Source organism: Ornithorhynchus anatinus, chromosome 4 (assembly GCF_004115215.2).
Source record: "Ornithorhynchus anatinus isolate Pmale09 chromosome 4, mOrnAna1.pri.v4, whole genome shotgun sequence".
NCBI lineage: Eukaryota > Metazoa > Chordata > Mammalia > Monotremata > Ornithorhynchidae > Ornithorhynchus > Ornithorhynchus anatinus.
Window position 1 is genome coordinate 85,890,119 of NC_041731.1, and position 19,423 is coordinate 85,909,541.

The window sequence follows — 19,423 nt, forward strand, 5'->3', positions numbered from 1 at the left end:
TTGGGAAAGGAAGGGCTAGACTAATGATCAATCAAGCCATCAATCATACTTATTGAGAGCTTACTATATGCAGAGCACTGTACTAAGCTCTTGGAAGAGCACACAACAACAGAATCGTCAGAGGTGTTCCCTGTCCAAAATGAATTTACAGTCTCAGTCACACCAGCAATACTATTTATTTAGTGCTTACTGTGGGCAGAGTGCTATACAAAGCATTTGAGATAGTATAATTTAATTCATAGATATGAACTCTGCCCTTAAGAATCTAACCATCTGCTGGGGGAGAGAGACACTGAAAAAAATACAAGAAGGAGAAAGCAATAGAGTATGAAGACATATATATATATATATATATATATAAATGTAACTTGGAGGTATGAGAACACAAATGTTTTGAAGTGAAAGAAGGAAAATAAGTAAGTAGGGGAGATGAGAGATTAATCAGGGAAGACTACCTGGAGGAGATGCGATTTCAGAAGGACCTTCATGATGGGGAGAGTAGTAGTTTTCTGGATGAAGTATGAAGGGGGAGTAAGATCAAGGTAGAAAGGAAGGTGTGAGCAGAGATTTGTGGAGAGAAAAATGAGAACGAGGCACATGGATAATAATGTTGTATATTTGAGAGGGGCCATTTAACTCTGTTCATTTTTACAAGATAGTGATTATGCACCCTATGAAGATAATCCCTCTCCAGTCTTTATCACCAGGTGTTTGAAATTTTCTGGTTGATTAAATCTACTTAAAAGGGGATTGAATTTCAACTATTACTGCTTGTTACTTCACTTCATGATGTCGCTAGTTAAATTCCACTCTCAATTTCCCTGAAAAGTCATAACAAATGTTCCTTGTAAATTTGATTATAACAACATACTATTTCATGAACCTTCCAGATCACAGATTACTTTTAAAGGATCAAGACTTCCAGAAGTCAAGTGCTAGCAAAGAAATGAGAAGATTCAACTTTTATCTCTTGCTTTTATTTTTGGCATTTTCTTGGTACAATTATGCTGGCCTAGTTCCCTAGTTTTTGGGAACTCAATTAAGTGCTTTGGAACAGCAAAGCTTGCTGGGAGTGTTCTTGAAAAGATAATGAATGTGCCATGTAACAAGAGAAGGTGCCAGCAGCCAAACTGAGACATCTAAATTTTCCAAGCTATAGCATTAAGTCCCTTACTTAATTTTTTATCAGAGGAAAATGGTTAAAGCCAACTCTGGTTAAGTTTGATAACAAGAGACCAAAGAGTACAGATTACTGGAATCCCCAGACAATGTAAAATATCTCTTTAAATCCATGGCCTCAATCTCACCTCAGCACCACCGGTCCATACCAAGCTTGTACCAGAACTGGTAATAAGTAGGAAAAGTTTCAATTTTAGTTTCTCAGCATATATTTTCCTTCTGGGAAGAAGCTAATTGGAAATCAAATGGTTAAAATGTATGCAATCAGAGAGAAAAAGTGAGCTCAAAATTTGGATAATCTAAAAATGGTATTATCAGACCCTGAAAAATGAATGGTTTTGGCTCTGATGGGTTATATTCTATTATTTTCTGGAATCACTGAAGTACAGGGAATAGTGTTTGAAAATGTACCCCACCACCTTTAGACTAGCCAAGAATGCATTTCCAGAAATGGGGATGGAACAGAATTAAGCGCATTTCAGCAAGTCAATAGAATTGTTCTGGGAAACCTTTAAAAATTATAGAGGAATAAACCATAACCAAAACCTGAAATATTTGTACTATAAATGTCATGTTATAGATGAAAAGGCAGTGCATCAGTATCAAATCTCCTAGATAAAGAATGAAATGTAAATTGGAATGCGGCCACAGTGAGGTTCATTAAGCTGTAATACGGTGGTCTCAATTCATTATGATCTCTTTTTCAGAGGCGTGATTATTTCAAATCCAATGGGACATCATCATTTAGACAATTTTATTAAGAATTACGAAAAGGAAATAAAGTCTAAAACAGCGTTAGTGATAACGAAGATTAACTAGATTTTCCATTCTTAGAGGTTTTCAAGACTGAAGCAATTTTTTCATCTTCTATGTGACTCAGGGATGGGTTTGGGAATCAGAAGTGCCTGGGTTCTAAACCCAGCTATGCCTTTTGTCTGCTGTGTGGTCTTGGGCAAGTTGCTTCATTTCTCAGTGACGCAGTTACCTCTTCTGTAAAACGGGATTAAGACTGTTTGCCCCATATGGGACAGGGACTTTGTCCAACTTGATTAACTTGTATCTACTTCAGCACTTAGAACAGTGCTTAGCACATAGAAAGCACTTAAATACCACTATCATCATTATTAGCATTATTATTATTCTCACATTTTTCTGAGTAACTTGACTAAATCTACTCTGTTTATTAATGGTAAAGATGTCAGTTCAATCCAACTGACACCTGAGACAGTTTTTTTTGAAAATTCCATTTCCTAATGGCCAGTCCATACTTCACTCTGCTGCCTGGACCATTTTTCTACAAAAACGTTCAGGCCATGTTTTTCACTCTTAAAGAACCTCCAGTGGATGCCAATCCATCTCCATGACAAAGAGAGACTCCTTACCTTCGGCTTTAAAGAACTCAATCACCTTACCCCCTCCTACCTCGCCTAACTACTCGCTCCATCACTACAACCCAGCCATGTGCTTCACTTCTTTAATGCTAAACTTCTCAGTGTACCTTGATTTTGTCTATCTTGCTGCCAACTTCTCTCCCATGTCCTGCCACTGGCTTATAATGCCCTTCCTCTTCATATCCTACAGACAATTGTTCTCCCCAGCTTTGAAGCCTTATTGAAGCATTATTGAAGACACGGCTCCTCCTGCCTAAGCCCTCCTTTTCTTTTCTTCCACTCTCCTCTGCATCACCCTGACTGGCCTTCTTCATTTACTTCCCCTCCCTCCCCAACAGCACTAATGTACAGATACATAATGTTATTTATTTACATTAATGTATGTCTCCCACTCTAGACTCTAAGCTCATTGTGGAAAGTGAATGTGTCTATTGTATTGTATTCCCCCAAGTGCTTACTACAGTGCTCTTCACACAGTAAGTGCTCAGTAAATACAATTGACTGAGTGACTGGCTGACTAATAATTATGAGAGTTCATGGATAAAGATGAGAAGGGAAAAAAAACCCACCAAAACTACTGCTGCTTTTGCATTTGGATTTGTACCATTGTACCATTTATTCACCCCACCCTCAGCTTCCCAGCAATTATATTCCTATCCATAATTTATTTTAATATTTGCCTCTCCATTTAGACTGTAAGTTCCTGGTAGGCAGGGAACATATCCACCAACTCTGTTATACTGTAGTCTCCCAAGCACTTAGTACAGGGCTCTCTGCTTATAATAAACCCTCAATAAATAGGATGGATTTTTTTAATTGATACTGTCATTAAATGATAAAAAACAATTGGCAGAAATATAGAAAGGGTGCAGGGGATAAAAAAAATTATATATATTTCCTGAATGCAAGCCTTTGATTTCTAGGAACTGGTTTTACTTTTGAGACTTAACATATTTTATTTCATGAAATTCAATGGAATGAATCTATTAGCCTAAGACAAATGATCGTTTTTTTAATTTATATTTTTTCCCTTATACTAATATTCATCAACTTCCAGTGCTGAACAGAAGTTTTGAAATGTTTTCTCTCTCCAAGAGAATGTTCAAGGGACTGCTGTCTTCATTTTTATTCTTATCTAACTAATGGCAAAATGGTTATGTTTGATATGTTTAAGATCATTTTTCTATGGCCTTCATTCAACAAGAAAAGCAGTTAGCTTTTTCTTTCAGTTTGTAATAATAGAGACGCAGTGATATATCATATGTCACTGGGATAGTCAGAAACTGCTCAACCCATTGTAAGTACTTAATGCATACCATAATGAATAATCAATTCAATCTATGTATACCATTCATCTTATTATTGCTGTTATTAAAGTTAATAATAGCAAGTTAACAATAACTGTTATTAGTTATTAGCGAGACAATGTGGCCTAGTGCATAGAGCATGGGCCTGGGAGTCAGGAGGATCTGGGTTCTAATTCTGGTTCCACCACTTTGCTGTGTGACCTTGGGCAAATCACTTCACTTCTCTGTGCCTCAGTTCTCTCATCTGTAAAGTGGGAATTAAGATTGCGAACCTCATGTGGAATGGGGATAACTTTCAACTTGATTTCCTTGTATCTGCCCCAGTGATTAGTACAGTTCCTGACACAAAGTAAGCACTTATATATCATTTTGAAAAAGTATGCTTGAGTTTAGTAAAGCATTGCATTAAACCCTGAGAAAAGAATGATTCCTGGTCCTCTTTTCTTCTCAGTACCTTTTCAAACTCACTCCTTGGGACAACTCATCTACTTCAACAGCTTCAACAGTTATCTTTATGGGCATGATTCCTAAATCTGTCCTGCAAGCTCTGATAGCATGTCTTCATTGCAACTTTTCATTTTCTCCTGCCTCCAGGACATGTTCTACCTTGTCCTATTGCCAGCACCACAAACTCAAACTGAAATCCTCATCTTCATACCCAAAGCTTCTGTTCCACATAACTTTCCCTTCCCAATAGAGAATACACTCTCGTCTTGTTTTCAAGCCCATACCTGGGCTTTCTCCTTGACACCTTCTATTCGCATATTCAGTCTGTTACTAAATCCTGTGACTTCTCACATCCCCTCTTCAAAATCCTACTTAAAACTCACCTCCTCCAAGAGGCCTTCCCAGACTGAGCTACTTTTCTCCCTCTACTCCTTCTACCACCCCCCCTTCACCTCTCCGCAGCTTAACCCTCTTTTCCCCCCATTTCCCTCTGCTCCTCCCCCTCTCCCTTCCCATCCCCTCAGCACTGTACTCGTCTGCGCAACTGTATATATTTCCATTACCCTATTTATTTTGTTAATGAATTGTACATTGCCTTGATTCTATTTAGTTGCCATTGTTTTTACGAGATGTTCTTCCCCTTGACTCTATTTATTGCCATTGTTCTCGTCTGTCTGTCTCCCCTGATTAGACTGTAAGCCCGTCAAACGGCAGGGACTGTCTCTATCTGTTGCTGACTTGTTCATTCCAAGCGCTTAGTACAGTGCTCTGCACATAGTAAGCGCTCAATAAATACTATTGAATGAATGAATGAATCTCCCTGATCTCAGTCTTTCTCATCTTAGGCCTGGACCTCATTTTCTGCCTGGATCACATTTCTAAATGTCATTTTGCACATATCTCCCCAGTCCCCCCAAACCTCTAGTGGTTGCTCTGCCTCTTCACATCAAGCAGAAAGTCCTAACTATTGGATATAAGGTCCTCAATCTGTTGTCTTTTTTCCTACTTATCCATTCATTCTCTTCCCCAAATACACTCCATCTTGTATGCTTCATTTTTCTCAAGGTAAGAAGTATTTTGATCTCTCTTACTACTGACCTCTTGCTCACACCATCTCTTGCCTTTGCATTCAGCAGATCACTACTCTTTTTATCTTCAAAATTTTCTGAAATCGCATCTCCAGGAGAAAGAGATTAATTTCTAATCTCCCTCCCTTTTATCTTCTCTACTGCCACTCTGATACTTCGATGCCACCTAAGCCCTTGGGTAGTCACACAACCGGATGAAACTATGTTTGTATCTTAATGCTCTATTTTTCCTCCCTTAAGTCATTATTTTATTGTCTCTATCTCTTGATAAATTATTAAATACTTGGGGTCAGGGATCCTGCCTACTAATTTGCCCAATGCTTAATAGAAAGCTCAGCACACAGTAAGTGCTTGATAAATACTCTGATCTATTGATTGAAGAGGTGATGTGAAGGAAAAAGAGGTAAAAATAGCAAAACAATGATTCACAACAATAGCATCAGAAGCAAAGTATATAACTGCCATGAAGAAAAAGACAAATAGCCCTTCACCATTCCTAGAAAGACTGCCTTATGTCTAAACAGCTGCAATCTTTCTAAATTTCTAAGAAATTTTTCAAAGGTTTTTTCCTGCCTAACTGCTGCAGAATGAGTCTTCCCGTAGCTACGGAGGGAGTGGAGGATGGCTTCAGCTTCTATTCTACCTCCTGTCAGTCATCCATTCTCTTCAATCTGGTTGCCAAATTCCCAGCACTTCTTACCCAGTTCTCAGTCCCCTTGATCCCCTAGGTCTTTTATACTGCCCTGTCCCTTTCTTGGGCCCCTGGTTGCCATAAACAGGGTTGAAAGAAAAATTATCTTTCTTACCAGTACATAGAAATTTAAAATATCAGAGATTGGGACTAGATGTCTGAGATAAGAACCTTCAGAACAATAGTGTTATTACTCCTCCAATGTCTAGTAGACCTTTATACACAGTAGGTGTAGAACCCAATGACTGAAAAAGCACTATAGAAGCAGCATGGTCCAGTAGATAGAACAGAGGCCTGGGAGTCAGAAGGTCATGAGTTCTAATCCCAGTTCTATGACCTATCTGCTGTATGATCTTGACCAAGTCACTTAACTTCTCTGTGCCTCAGTTACCTCTTATGTAAATGGAGATTAAGACTGTGAGTCCCATATGGGACATGGGCATAAGAGAAACAGTGTGGCTTAGTGGAAAGAGCATGGGCTTGGGAGTCAGAGGATCTGGTTTCTAATCCCGCCTTCACCATTTGTGTGCTGAGTGAGCTTGGGCAAGTCACTTAACTTCTCTGTACCTCAGTTACCTCATCTGTAAAATGGGGATTAAAAGTGTGACCTCCATGTGGGACAACCTGATTTTTGTATCTCCCTCAGTGCTTAGAACAGTGCTTGCAACATAGTAAGCATTTAACAAATACCATTATTATTATTATTTTTACATGTACAATGTCCAACCTGATTATTCCTTTATCTACCCCACTGCTTAGTTCAGGGCCTGTTGCACATAGTTAGTGCTTAATAAATACCACAATTACTATTATTACTAAGCACTGGGAAAAATACAGTAGGTGGGAATTAGACATAGTCTCTGCCCTCAGGCATCTCATAATCTAAATATAAAAAATGGGAAGCGGTGAGTGACAGACACATAAGGAGAGATGAAACAATATACTAAGACAACATAAGATAAAAACAACTGTCAGTAAAAATAATAATGATGACATTTGTTAAGTGCTTACTATGTGCCAAGCACTGTTATAAGAGCTGGGGTTGGTACAAGATAATCTGGTTGTCCCACATGGTACTCACAGTCTTAATCCCCATTTTGCAGGTGAATTAACTGAGGCACAGAGAAGCAAAGTGACTTGCCCAAAGTTACAAAACTGACAAGTGGCAGAGCTGGGATTAGCACCCATGACCTCTGACTCCCAAGCCTGTGCTCTTTCCACTAGAGTGTAATGGCTAGAGGATCAGAATTTCCAGATCCTAGTGGCTCAGTGTCCACAGCCGTAACCACGGTCACAGTGACCGTTACAGCAGCAGACCATCTTCCTGAGGTTTTGTGGAGGCGGCACCAGGCTGCTCTTACTTTTCCCTCTACTGGCAGGGTGGCAGAAGGCTGGTACGGATGGAGGTTCCATGGTGAATCGGGGGAAATTTCATATGAGATCCTGAGAAGGCAGTGGGGAGTTCTACGGCGAATGATGCTGGAGACCAAAGGCATCACAGTGGGAGAATTCACTTGGGTTTCTGGTGGAGAGAGAGGCCTGCAGTGCGACAGGTTTGAGCTTTGTGGCCCATAGTACTCAGGGAATTCCGGGATCAGGGATCCTGGGGGCTGCAAATGGAAAGTGGCAAGTTCCCAGTGGATCCGGGCAGCCATCTAGTGGAGAGAGGCCAGGGAATACACTGTGGTGGCTTAGATGCTGTGGCTTGCAGTGTACAGGGTCTGTCAGGACAGACCCAGAGAGTCATGATGAGTTAGAAGAAGCAGCATGGCTCAGTGGCTCCTACTCCATTCTGATCCTCCTTGACCTCTCTGCTGCCTTTGACACTGTCGACCATCCCCTCCTCCTCCATACCTTATCTCATCTTGGCTTCACGGACTCCGTCCTCTCCTGGTTCTCCTCTTACCTCTCTGGCCGGTCATTCTCGGTCTCCTTCGCTGGCACCTCCTCCCCCTCCCATCCTTTAACTGTTGGAGTTCCTCAAGGGTCAGTTCTCGGCCCTCTTCTGTTCTCCATTTACACTCACTCCCTCGGTGAACTCATTTGCTCTCACAGCTTTGACTACCATCTCTACGCAGATGACACACAGATCTACATCTCCGCCCCTGTCCTCTCCCCCTCCCTTCAGGCTCGCATCTCCTCCTGCCTCCGGGACGTCTCCACCTGGATGTCGGCCCGCCACCTAAAACTCAACATGAGCGAGACTGAGCTCCTCATCTTCCCTCCCAAACCCGGTCCTCTCCCAGACTTCTCTATCACCGTGGATGGCACGACCATCCTTCCCGTCTCTCAGGCCCGCAATCTCGGTGTCATCCTTGACTCATCTCTCTCGTTCACCCCACACATCCTATCCGTTACCAAGACCTGCCGGTTTCACCTTTACAATATCGCCAAGATCCGCCCTTTCCTCTCCACCCAAACGGCTACCTTACTGCTACGGGCTCTCGTTATATCCCGGCTAGACTACTGTGTCAGCCTTCTCTCTGACCTCCCTTCCTCCTCTCTCGCTCCGCTCCAGTCTATTCGTCACTCCGCTGCCCGGCTCATCTTCCTGCAGAAACGATCTGGGCATGTCACTCCCCTTCTTAAACAACTCCAGTGGTTGCCTATCGACCTCCGCTCCAAACAAAAACTCCTCACTCTAGGCTTCAAGGCTCTACATCACCTTGCCCCTTCCTACCTCTCCTCCCTTCTCTCTTTCTACCGCCCACCCCGCACAATCCGCTCCTCTGCCGCCCACCTCCTCACCGTCCCTCGGTCTCGCCTATCCCGCCGTCGACCCCTGGGCCACGTCCTCCCGCGGTCCTGGAACGCCCTCCCTCCTCACCTCCGCCAAACAGATTCTCTTCCCCTCTTCAAAACCCTACTTAAAACTCACCTCCTCCAAGAGGCCTTCCCAGACTGAGCTCCTCTTCTCCCTCTACTCCCTCTACCACCCCCCCTTCACCTCTCCGCAGCTAAACCCTCTTTTCCCCCCTTTCCCTCTGCTCCTTCCCCTCTCCCTTCCCATCCCCTCAGCACTGTACTCGTCTGCTCAACCGCATATATTTTCAATACCCTATTTATTTTGTTAATGAAATATACATCGCCTTGATTCTATTTAGTTGCCATTGTTTTTACAAGACGTTCTTCCCCTTGACTCTATTTATTGCCATTGTTCTTGTCTGTCCATCTCCCTCGATTAGACTGTAAGCCCATCAAACAGCAGGGACTGTCTCTATCTGTTGCCGACTTGTTCATTCCAAGTGCTTAGTACAGTGCTCTGCACATAGTAAGCACTCAATAAATACTATTGAATGAATGAGTCATCTGTAAAATGGAGATTAACTGTGAGCCTCACATAGGACAACCTGATTACCCTGTATCTACCCCAGAGCTTAGAACAATGCTCTGCACATAGTAAGCAGTTAACAAATACCAACATAATTATAATTATGATGGAGAGCAGCACTTTTGGAACACTTTTCCTGCCTGTGGTGATACCAAACTCCCTTTACCTGTCTCTGCTGCTTCAGGTGACTCCATAGCCTCTGACCACCTCCAACACTTCCACCTCTGCTGCTGCAGCTGCCCTGCGCTGCCCTGCACTGCCCCTCCACTGCCCAGTTCTAAGGTTGCCACCCAGGAAGCACTGAGCAGCAAAGCAACTGCACCGGCACCACCAGAATTTCCCCACTTGTGCCAGTACCCTGGTTCTGTCCAGAACTCTTACTTTGCACTGTGAAGTCTGTGCACACACAACCTCAGTCCACAGGAGCCAGACAGAGGGGAAAGAAGAACAGTAAAATTTTCTGATCACCCACTTAGCCCAGTGATACTTCCAAATAATCCACCTAACCAGAAGTTATTGTTTTATCAGAATGATGCACCAGACCACTCGGGTTTACTTGCATCTGCTCCCTTAAGCAATTCAGCATCTGACTGTTGAAAGAGCTATTAAACAAGTCATGTCCAATAGGTCAATTCCCCAAAATAGAATGCCTTCACCTTTCTTATTGCCATAAACTATCAACTCTGAATATCGGTGAATTTTCAAATTGCAATAAAAATGACAACAAAATCCTAAGACAGCAAGGGTCTATAAGTGCCCATTCCACAGGGATAATGGAGGTGATCACTTCTACAGATTCTTGGGCTGGAATCCCCAAATCTTCTCATTCCAAGTTCCTGAAAAGATCTAAAAGCTTCCAACAAAGGTTGAAAGGCAAAATGGTGGCTTCCTGGCCCATTAGCTCTCCTTAACGGCTGCCCCTTCTAGTCATCATTCCCCACCACTAAATTTGGGCCTTTTTCTTTCCCTCACAAAAAGTGAAAAATTAGAACCCTGTGCGAGAGACTATGTAATACAAAAATCAAGAACAAAATGATTTTAAACGGAAGAGGTGAAAAAAATGCCAAATCAATTTTATTCCACTTTTTTAGAACTTGAAATCTGTTTATTCAGAAATATATTTTTTAAGGACAGTTCTCAGGTTCGAGTTATTTAAGAAAGTACACAAAGACAAAGACTTTACTGAAACTCAAGATAGTCTGTAACCTGGTGGAGGATAAAACAGATTAGATATTTACAGCACTAAAATTAAAATGTAGGTTTCAACCTTCACCTAAAACCAGAAAGGTCCTCATTCAGATCAGTTCCTATGAGAAAGAGTTCATCCTTCAATAGTGATGATAGATTTCAAATAAACCAAAGCAGCTGAAATTATCTTTAGAAGCTCTGCTCATCATTTAACTTTTTTGGAACATCAGTAGCCCACATATTAAATTGCCTTAGTCATGACACTAAATACTTGTAGTCCTGAATTCACACAGCTTGTGTTAGTCCTTTATTCCCAGAATTAATTTCATCACCCTTGGATCACCACATGATTGACTTGATAATGATCATACCAATATCTACATTTCACATTAGAAAATAGTATCTTATTATATAATATTACCATATTATAAATGATAATATTTATTAAGCACTTACTATGTGCCAAGCACTGTTCTGAGCACTGAAGTATATACGAGCAAATCAGGTTTGATACAGTCCCTTGTCCCACATGTGGCTCACAGTCGCAATCCCCATTTTACAGATGAGGTAACTGAGGCACAGGGAAGTTAAGTGACTTGCCCAAGGTCACACAGCAGATATGTGGTGGAGCTGGGATTGGAACTCATGACCTTCTCACTCTCAGGCCCATGCTCTATCCACTAAGCCACACTGCTTTTTTTTACTTTGGCAGTCTCCTGTTTCTAGAATTCTAATTTACTTAAGAAAATAAACTATGTATTTTGAAAGCATTTCTACTTTTCTGAAAGTGTGTGGTACACAGCATAATTTTTCTGTAAACAAAACACCCACTGAACATTTCTGTACCATTTTTACTATCATGCCTTTGCTTGCTTTCACTAATTAAATGGACCCACAAGCAATAATGAAAAATTATATTTAGTTCCAAACAATTATTTCTCTCTCTGAATCAGCTCTGAAATCTGCATCATCAAAGTAGAAGACAGTAGAATAAACTTCATAAGGGATATGATAATAAAGTGTCATCTCATTATGTTTTGCATTTAAAGGAAATTTATCATAGAAATGAACAAAGTGTTGAAGCCTGAAACTTCAATTAAAACATCTTTTCTGATTTAAAAAGAATTTCAAAGGTTTCAAATTATTTGTTCTAGATCATATAACAGATAAATACACAAAATATGTCTCTTTCAATAAAAATACTTTCCTTAGCTAGTGATTAGAACCACTGTCTCTGTGAAAATATCTTATATATTCTTCTGATAATGTCTTGGTCAAATTTATTGGAAGTATACTATCAAGACAAAGTCTATAAAACAAATTGATTTTTCCTAGCTGCATTTCTCCTGCTTATTTCTTGAACTGGACCTGTCTCCAGGGATAGGTTAAAAAAATAAAAATGATCTGCCCATGGCTCTAAGTCACCATTAAAACAAAAGATGTGTTTGCCCTCTGCATGCCTGCATGCATTTTGTCTGGCAAGCATTAAAAATTTAAGATTATAGTCAGGCAACAGCCAAATTCTATAATTCATGACATCTGTCGGGGGAGGAAGGTATCTTTATTGTTACAAAAATAAAAAAAACAAACATTTTTGGAGACATTCTTATATTATTCATGCATTTGAGTTTGAGTGGATTCTAAAGAAATGTTGATTCAATAAGTTTGCTTTTTCCCCAAAAGTGTCAAGGACTTCAAATATACTGTTTCCAGATGATGGAGACGTTTATGTTGGGGTCCAAGTTCTTTCATTCATCACCAAAAAAAATACATTGATACAACGAACATATCCATTTTGAAATATTGAGTATACTGTACCTTCGTAGTAAAATTCCCAAAAGGCTGTGATACTAAAAGCAAAAGTATATCTTCTGCATTTTTTTCAAGAGGTAGCACTACTGTATCTCAGCATGAATACTCAGTCACTATAACAACCAAGCACAGGTCCTTCTCCTGACATCCCCTTAAAATTAAGTGAATGCCCACTAAAAAACAGCTCTAGGTTGGATTTGCATAGTTGGCCATGTTTACCTTTGGAGACATAGTCTAGTGTGGGTCAATCAATCAATCAATGGTATTTATTGCACACTCACAACATGCAGAACACTGTCCTAATTGCTTGGGAGAGTACCGTTCAACAGAGGTGTGGGACACATTCTATGCGTGGCTTAGTGGAAATAGCACGGGTTTGGGAGTCAGAAGTCATGGGTTCTCATCCCAACTCTGCCACCTGGACAAGTCACTTAACTTCTCTGTGCCTCAGTTACTTCATCTGTAAAATGGGGATTAAGACTGTAAACCCCAAGTGAGACAACCTGTTAACCTTGTATCTATCCTAGTGCTTAGAACAGTGCTTGACACATAGTAAGCACTTAACAAATACCATCATTATTATTAGTTGTATTTAGAGAGTGATACATATATTAATATAAATAAATAAATTACGAATATTTACATTAGAGCTGTGGGAGCTGAGAGTGTGGCGAATATCAAGTGTTTAAAGGGTACAGTTCTAAGTGCCTAAGTGATGCATTCTAGACTGTGAGCCCATTGTTGCGTAGGAATTGTCTCTATCTATTGCTGAATTGTACTTTCCAAGTGCTTAGTACAGGGCTCTGCACACAGTAAGCGCTCAATAAATACGATTGAATGAATGAATGAATGATGGAAAAAGGAGGCTAACTGGGGAAGGTCTCTGGCAAGAGATATAATTTTAATAAGCTTTTGAAGGTGAGAAGAATGGTGGTTTGCTGTATGATAATAATTATGGTATTTGTTAAGCACTTACTATATGCCAAACACTGTACTAAGCACTGGGATGGATACAAGCAAATCAGGTTGGACACAGTCTCTGTCCCACATGGGGCTCACAGTCTTAATCCCCTTAATCATTTTACAGATGAGGGAACTGAGGCACAGAGAAGTTAAGTGACTTGCCCAAGGTCACGCAGCAGACAAGTGATGGACCCAGAATTAGAACTCATGACCTTCTGACTTCCAGGTCTGTGGTCTATCTACTAAGCTATCTGGCTTCTAAGGTACATAGAGGATGAGGGAGATCCAGGCCGGAAGGAGGATGTGGGATGAGGGAGAGATAGAAGAGATGGAGGAACAGCAAGTTGGCTTTGGAGGGGCATAGTAAGAGGAGTGGGTTTCAGTGGGAAGTCAGCAAAGGGTGCTTTAAAACCTATGGTAAGAAGTTTCTGTTTGATGTGGAGGTGGACAGGCCACCACTGGAAATTTCTGAGGAGTGGGGAGACATAGGCTAAATGTTTTCTAAGAAAAATGATCCGGGAAGCCAAGTGTTGTATGGACTGGAGTTTGGAGAGACAGGAGGCAAGGAGATTAGTGAGGAGGCTGATGGAGTCATCAAAGAGTAATAGGATAAAATGATTGAACCAGCATAATAACAGTGTGGCTAGAGAGGATAGGGTGGATTTTAGTGATGTTGCAAAGGAAAGGTAGACGAGAGATGGGGTAATAACTGGAGGGAGCTGTGGGGTCAGGAGAGGGTATTTTTAGGAGAGATGATACTTGAACATGTTTGAAATCAGTGAAAACAGTGGGGAAGAAGCCATTGGGAAATAAATGATTGAAGATGGCAGTCAGGGAGTGAAGAAGGGAGGAGGCAAGTGTTTTCAAAAGGTGTAGTGTGATGGGATCGGAGGTTCAGGTGAAGGGGTAAATTTTGGGAGGAGGAGGGAGATCTCTTGAGATATTTCTGTGAAAGATGGGAAAGTCAAAGAGATGGCAAGAGGAGGGAGGGACTGAGGAGGAGCAGGGAAGATTTTAGGGAGATCATACCTAGTAATAGTTTCAATTCTATCAGTGAAATCTGTGTCCAGATCATTAGGGGAAAGATATGGGTAGTGTGGCAGGGTGGGGCATTGATGAATTAATTAAACATCCAGAACAGCTACCCCACCTAGATGGGAGTTCCATGGAGGACAGGGACCCTTTTTGCTCTGTAATATTTATATCTACATCGGTGTTTAGCTCAGTGTTTGGGATGGAATAGGAGCTGAATCAATACCAAAACTTTTCAATGAAGCAGCCTCGGTTAGTGGCAAGAGCATGGGCTTGGGAGTCAGAGGACATGCTTTCTAATCCCTGCTCTGCCACTTTTCTGCTGTGTGACCTTGGGCAAGCCACTTAACTTTTCTGTGCCTCAGTTAACTCATCTGTAAAATGGGGATTAAGACAGGGAGCCCCATGTGGGACAACCTGATTACCTTGTATCTACTCCAGAAGTTAGAATAGTGCGTGGCATGTAGTAAGTGTTTAACAAATAGCATAAATAAACTCACTCTGAATCTTTGTTTCCTCCCAGTCTCCTGTCATTCTCAATACTCTTGGGTCAGGAGGGAGGCAGAGATGTGCTGATGTGGAAATCAATAAGAATGGAAAAGTATTGTTGTCAAGTAGAGAAGGCGGCAGAATTAAAGCAGATATGGTTTTATTTGAGATGGATGAGTTTGGCCTAGTATCAGGATTTCCACCAGCAGTGCTCTGCAGGTCAAGCACAGGAGTAGAGGAAAAGAATTGTGAGGTGATTCAGGACTGTTGGCTAATGTTACAAGATTGATGGAGGGATAATGGACTGAGACAGCTGAGGTCAGGGGTGATGTTAAGGCATACTAAAGGCATGGTAGACACAATCCAGTTGGTAGACACAATCACTGCTCTCAAAGACCTTACAGCCTAACAGGATGAGTCACTGAGGCTCAAGAAATATGTTGAGACTGCCCTGTGTCCACACCGATCTCCTCCAGCACCACAGAACACATATTGCTCAGAGCTCTCCTAATGCCACCACTCCCCCTTGCCAAATCCAGCCTTACCCCGTGACAACAGGCCCCTGAATATTTGTAGCTTTCCCTTCCAAACTTTAGTACCTTAGGAAGACTTTGGTGGTTTGCAAACTTGGACTGTTTTCCTCAGCTGTGGGAGTCTGATCACTAACACTTCCAATAACTGCTCCTTTTCTTGCAGTGACATTGTTGTCAAATCTGTTCCTGGTAAACAATCTACTGTTATCATTACTTTAATTTTCCCTCCCCACACCTAGACCCAGAGTCCCAAGAAGGTTAGGGACCTTTCCTTCTCTGTTATATTTGTGTCTACAGCAGTGCTTAGTTCAGTGTTTGGGATGGAATAGGAGCTGAATTAATTCCACAACTCTCAATCTTCCTCTTTTTCCAGCCTCCTGTCATTCTCAACTCTTTTTGTCTGGAGAAGGGCAACCATTTACTGATTCATGGCACTTTTTGAGGACAGTTTGGTTCTTCCTAATTTCATGGCCATTGTGCCATTACCATGTTTTCTACCTTCCCTTGTGATGGCTCTGTGGAGGGTATCTGAATATGTAAGCATCAAACTGAACTTTTTGATGTGGGAGCCAGAAAAGGGAGACCTCTCCTTAGGGTCACTGACTTTTTGGTCCTTATGTGTTTTATGCAATTTTACCATCACATCCTTGTAAATAGCACATCTGTCTCACAGGAAAGATTGACCCCTAACATGTGGTAGAAAAATCACGTTTGTATTTTCTGAAAAAACATAGTTGTTGAAGGGCTTTTTCTCATTAATTTTTGAACACATAGAATGCCCTAGGCAGGTACACAAACTGTCCACTTTTAAGGCATACTTTCTGAAATGGTATGCCACAAATATATATACAATTCCAAACACATGTTTATATTCATTTGATTTTTTTTTCCAATTTTCATCTTTCCTCTTTCTGATCCGATAGGTTTAATGGATGTACCTATATGTGTACATGGATATATAGATAAATTTGTCCTTTGCTTCTGAAGATGACTCTGTTGATAATGAAATCTTATCGCGCTGTACATGTAGAGGTGAAAAGACCTCTGTGTGACCTATACATTTTTCTTCACTGATTAAACATAAAGTCAGATCCTTAACTGCATTAACAGGTTTGTTCCATATGTAGACTGACTCTTTTTAAGCTGGCTTTTTGGTAGGTTGATCTTCATAAACGCTTTGCTCACTGAGAACAGAGTTAATATAATATTAATAATAATATTTGTTAAGCACTTACTATCTTTCAGATACTATTGTAAGTGCTGGGAAAGATACAGGATAATCAGGTTGGACACAGACCCTGTTCCACACAAGGATAACAATCCAAGTAGGAAGGAGAACAGGTATTGAATCTCCATTTTACAGATGAGTTAACTGAGGCACAGAGAAGGAAGTGACTTGCCCAAGGTCACACAGCAAGTATGTGACCTTCTCCAGGCCCCTCTAGACTGTAAGCTCATTGTGGGCAGGGAATGTGTCTGTTTATTGTTATACAGTACTCTACCTAGCACTTAGTACAGTGTTCTGCACATAGTAAGTGCTCAATAAATATGACTGAATGAATGATAGAAAGGTATGTGGCAGAGGTGGGTTTAAAACCCAGGTCCTCTAACTCCCACACCCATGCTCTTTCGACTAGGCCACACTGCATCAAAACACTCAACATGTGTTGCACCTACAAATTATCCAGCTATTAAATTAGAAACACTACTCTTATTTAGGTATTTCAAACAAAACTCCAAGAGTTTTGCTGAGGTAGCCAAGGTCTAAATGCATTTTGAAGACCTATAGCAATTCCATAGGTATTTGGTATGAATGGATAAAATCCACAGTTATAGGAAGGCAAGATTATTTATCTAGTCACATAATTTGGGGAGGTGAGAAGTGATTTAAAGAAGATGTTCAGGAAGGGAAAGCCTGGTAGTTAGGTGTGATTAAGGCTGTCTGAAAATATGATAAATCATGACACTTTTCCCTGGCCCTTTCCTGGACCAAGTGGTGTGAAATAAAATTTACCCCCAGAAGCAACATGCCACTCATGGACTCAATCTGGAAATGAAGGGGTGGGAATAAAGACAGAGTTTAAGAAGTTAAGTATTGCACCACTGGGTTATTAGACTTTGAAGTTCTTGCTTCATGAAATTGAAATTGGAGCTATTAGCTGTATAAAACAAAACTAGGATTACAATTATTGACCAATCCATGCTCAATGAAATCCAAGCAAAACGTATAAATGGAGATTTAATACTTGTTCTCCCTTCTACTTTGACTCTGAACCCCATGTGGAACAGGGATTGTGTCTCATCTGATTAGCTTGTATCTACCCCAGTGCTTAGAAAAGTGCTTGACACATAGAAAGTGCTTATAAAATATGGTAATTATTATTAAAAGCTCTAACCAGGACATAGTTGAAAGCTATGTGAATGCCAAAGTAATTATGACTAAACCTGATCATGACCAAAGTCAAGATTCAATCAGGACTACAACTGAAAGAATAGCAACAGAAGTAGCAAATCTGATATTTAAAGCCACTGAGGGTCAAAGCTCCAAGAGCCAAATTTTATCAATCAAAAGCATTTATCGAGTGCTTACTGTATGTGGAATAGTGTACTTAGGAGAATAATAGAGTTAGAAGACAGGATTCCTTACCTGAAGTAATTAAAATTAAACTGATTGATGTTAGACTGCATTTGTGAGAGAGCTACCGAGAGAGGAGAGCCGCTGGGCCTGGGATGGCAGCCTGGTGGAGAGGAAGAGCATCGTCCTGAAGCTGCAGGACCTGGGCTCATGTCCAAGCTCCACCACAATAATGATATTAATAATAATAATAATGATAATAACAACTGTGGTAATTGTTGAGAGTTTACTATGTGCTAGGTACTGTACAGGCACAAGAAGCAATATGGTTTAGTGAAAAGAGCTCGGGCTTGGGAATCAGAGGTCCTGAGTTCTAATCCCAACTTTGTCACTTGTCAGCTGTGTGACTTTGGGCAAGCACTTAACTTTTCTGGGCCTCAGTTACCTCATCTGTGAAATGGGAATCAAGACTATGAGCCCCAAGTGGGACAACCTGATAACCTTGTATCTATCCCAGTGCTTAGAACAGTGCTTGGCACATAGTAAGCACTTAACTAATACCACCATCATCATCATCATCATCAAGTGCTGGGGTGGATACAAGCAAATCAGGTTGGACATAGTCCCTGTCCCATGTGGGGTTCACAGTCTAGATCCCCATTTTATAGATGAGGTAACTGAGGCCCAAAGAGAAGTGACTTGCCCAAGATAACAAAGCAGAAAAATAGTAGAGCCATGATTTGAACCCATGACCTTCTGACTCCCTAGGCCCATCTTTCCTTATGCTGTCGAGTTGTCTCCAGCCCATAGTGACACCGTGGACACATCTCTCCCAGAACGCCCCACCTCCATCTGCAATTGTTCTGGTAGTATATCCATAGAGTTTTCTTGGTCAAAATATGGAAGTGATTTATCATTGCCTTCTTCCTCACAGTAAACTTGAGTTTCTTCCCTCAACTCTCTCCCCTACCACTGCTGCCCAGCACTGGTGAGTTTTGACTTGTAGCAGATTGCCTTCCAGTCGCTAGCCACTGCCCAAGCTAGGAATGGAATGGATAGGCCTCTGCTTGACTCTCCCTCCCATAGTCGAGACTGGTAGAGTACTGGAAACTCGCCAGGTGTGACCCTGAGAGGGGAGCCAGGCCCGTGCTCTATTCAAAATCCCATGTGTGGCCTTCAAGTGTGAACATCACGAGGGGCAGGGACAGAGTCAAAGCAGGGCTTAGTGGACAGAGCCCGGGCTTGGAAGTCAGAGGACAGGAGTTCTCATCCCTGCTCTGCCACTTCTCTGCTTTGTGACCTTGGGCAAGGCACTTAATTTCTCTGTACCTCAGTTACCCCATCTGTAAAATGGGGATTAAGACTACGAGCCCCAAGTGGGACAACCAGATCACCTT

General features: G+C 41.3%; 1 non-coding gene across 1 annotated transcript; it reads right to left on the reverse strand.

Moving 5' to 3' along the window:
• Positions 1–19,024: 19,024 nt before the first annotated feature.
• Positions 19,025–19,162, reverse strand: LOC114811494. The gene has a single exon (XR_003759192.1). It is a non-coding gene; the product is annotated as a small nucleolar RNA SNORA7 (small nucleolar RNA).
• Positions 19,163–19,423: the final 261 nt, after the last annotated feature.